The sequence below is a fragment of the Lucilia cuprina genome, chromosome 3 (assembly GCF_022045245.1).
Source record: "Lucilia cuprina isolate Lc7/37 chromosome 3, ASM2204524v1, whole genome shotgun sequence".
Classification (NCBI taxonomy): Eukaryota; Metazoa; Arthropoda; class Insecta; order Diptera; family Calliphoridae; genus Lucilia; species Lucilia cuprina.
Window position 1 is genome coordinate 5690381 of NC_060951.1, and position 3691 is coordinate 5694071.

A 3691-nucleotide genomic window follows, 5' to 3' on the forward strand; every position below is an offset into this window, starting at 1 on the left:
GTCTATAGGGTAGTCTAAAGTCTATTCTTTAGTCTAATCTACAGTCTAGTCTATAGTCTAGTATATAGTCTAGTCTATAGTTTTATCTATAGTCAGGTCTATGGCCTAGTCTATAGTCCAGCCCATAGTCCAGTCTGCAGTCTTGTCTATAGTCTAGTCTATAGTCCAGTCTATGGTCTAGTCTATAATTTAGTCTACAATATAAACTACAATCTACAGTCTAATCTATAGTCTACTGCGTAGTCTATAATCTAGTCTGGTGCTAAGGTTTAGTATATCGTCTTGACTATGGTTTATTCAAGAGGCTGTACTATATTCTATTCAGAGTTTGAACTAAAGCTTGGCCTATAATATAGTCTGTATTCCGGTCTGTTGTTGAGTCTTTATTAAGCCCACTTTATTGCTTCTAAAGTATCTTATTTTATACATCGTTTTTATTTGGTTTAATACCCATTTTAAACACTCTTTTTCTACTACAATTCTAGCTCTCAAGAAGTCTGTAGATTATAGTGTGTTATATTGTAGAAGTTGCTTTCAATAGTTTATTTTATTTGTTGGTGTCATATCGATAAAATCTAATTAAAATGCGCGACACATGTGCGCATATTTTATATGAATTTAAACAAGTAGTTAGTAGTAGATGTTAGTGTTGTTGTGTTTTGTTGTTAGATTCTATAGTAAAATGCTGCATTTAATAGTCAGGGGGAGAATATTAAAACATACATACACATATAGTATTATTTTATTAAACATTTATAAAGAGATGTAGAAGAACTGTACGTTGGTAAAGTTAGTTTCATGTGAATTAAAAATGAAAAAATAAATAAAATGCAAACATTGTAGTTTTAAACTATTACCACAATATAAAAAAATATTACTCTTTGAGACTTTATAGTGACTGCTTTGGCAGTGACTACCAATTACTAACTGACTGCAAAAAATATTTTTCTATATTTCACTATGCAGTGGGTGCGTGTCTAATATTAAAGTGTTTTTGGAGTGTTTTGGAATGTGTTGTATGGTTATATTACAAGAGTAATATACTCATGCTTTTGCTAACATTGTTGAATATTAATAATCTTTTCTTTTTTACTGCTAACTGCTATAGCAGTTATTATTTGCAATTTTTATCATGTATTAAATTAAAGTTGTAGCATCAATTACTGATTGTTTTAAATGCTAGAGAAAATGTTAGTAGCAACTATATAAATTAAGCTTTATATTTTTTTTTTAATTTTAAGTAAAAATAAAAAATTTTTTTATATCCTTTCTCATTTACAGTTTTGCTTAAATCTTTATCATAATATCTGTGTCATTTGGCAAAATCCAACATCAATACAGGAAATAACATACACAAAAAAAAAAACAACAATACAATCAATGACTACAAGCCTCAAAATATGCAAATAAATCCTTACAAATGTGCAACATAATATAACATATACATTCAATATTTATGTCTTACATGTGTGTTTGTGTGTTAGGGCCAAATGTGTATTTTTGTTATTGATGCATTCATTCATAGGGATTTATCCGAAAATGTGCATGTATAAGCCAAAAAGCACAAAAAAAGTAACTACAACAAAATCTGTTACAAACAATACGGATCTGATAACACATACACGCCCATTAAATTACAATATGAGGTAAAGAGCAGGGGATGGATAAACTCAGTTGCATGTAAAGGTAAAGCATTGAAGGATTAACCCATTAACAGAGGATGTCTCCTAATAGACTACAAACTACAACAGAACTAGAATAAAACCAGATCTAGAACAAAATCAGAACTAGAACAGAAGTAGAAAAGAACAAGAACAGAACTAGAAAAAAACTAGAAAAGAACTAGAACAGACTCGCCAATAAGCTAGACTATAGACTAGACAATAAACTAGATAATAGACTGAACTATAGACTAGACTATAAACTAGATAATAGACTAGACTATAGACTGGACTATAGACTAGACTATAAACTAGATAATAAACTAGACTATAGACTAGACTATAGATTAAACTATAGACTAGACTATAGACTAGACTATAGACTAGACTATAGACTAGACTAGACTATAGACTAGACTATAGACTAGACTATAGACTAGACTATAGACTAGACTATAGACTAGACTATAGGCTAGACTATAGACTAGACTATAGACTAGACTATAGACTAGACAAGTCAGAGAGCGAAGGGTCTAGTCTACATCAGATACTACTCTATATATTATACATCTTGACTGTAATCAAGTCTATAAACACGATCATAGTCTAGTGTATGAACTCGATCATATTTAGCTTGTATGGTATAGATCATTGCATAACATTCTAGTCATTGTAGACTAGACATGTGTTGACTATGTAGAACATACCACAGTCTAGTCTGTATAGTTCGAAATTCTCTTAATCCTTAGTTAATCGCCTCCCTTAAAGGATTACTTAAATAAGCCTTGTATACATATATTTCTTTATTTTATTTTTTTGCTCATTTGTTGGCTTTGTCATTGATGTTATACTGCAGCAATTTGCATAATACTTTTGCCATTGAGTTTTATATGAAAATATGAAAGAGAAAAAAAGAAATATTATTAAAAAGGAGCACAGTTCAAACTGTTGTTTTAGTTTTCTGCCAACACAACGAAAGAATAAAATATGTAGAACAGCGACAATAAACAACATTTTATTAATTTGCAAGCTGTGACAATCAAAACCTTGATCTGCAGTTATCCCCATTACCAACAATACAACGTTTAGCTGACATGCAGAGGACACATACATTCACACAGAAAACCCAGCTGGAGTTTCCTGTAGTTTGCAATTTGGAAAATGTTTTTTTTCTCATATACAAATGCATTTTGTTCTTCTTTTCAAAATCCTACTGACACTGGCGCAAATGTAGTGCAAAAGGTAAATGTTGCTTAAGGTAAAAATTTGTGCAAATATTGCATGTGTTTAGTGTAAGAAACAATACAATTTTGTGGGTGCTTAGACCAATATATGCACTAGAAGAGTCATAGTTAAATACCCTGGAGCATTTTTTGTCTGTTTTTGCAAAATAGCATAGATCTACTAAACAAATACTAATAATACTGTCGTTTCAGTTTAGGTTTTCGATTACATTTGTTGGTTTTTGTGTGTTAGTATGGGTGTTTACGACTAGGATTTTCAATTTCCTGCTGGCTTTCCATAGTCAAATGTCATTTGTTTGATTATTTGTTGGTGCAACACACAAACACACACACACACATTTTGTTCGAATATATGTAGATCTTAGAACAAAAGCTAAAATATTGCGTTTCTCAAGTGTTATTTGTGGCAAATATTTGTTGGAATGCAAAGTTCAAGTTGAGGTTGTTGTTTTACTGTTGCAGTTGGTTCAGTGTTTGTTCAGAAATGAAAAATTAATTAAAATCATTTAATGTCTCAAGTTGTGGTATGAAGTAAATACGTTATTAGAAATTAAGAAGGATTGACAGCATTAGTAGTTTAAGAGAAATTATTAAATTGTAAAAAAATTTTGAAACTTTAAGGAATAAATCTTAGTAAATAACGTCACTATAGCTCAGTTGATTTGGACTTTTTTTGGACTATCTATCTATCTATCTATCTATCTATCTATCTATCTATCTATCTATCTATCTATCTATCTATCTATCTATCTATCTATCTGTCTGTCTGTCTGTCTGTCTGTCTGT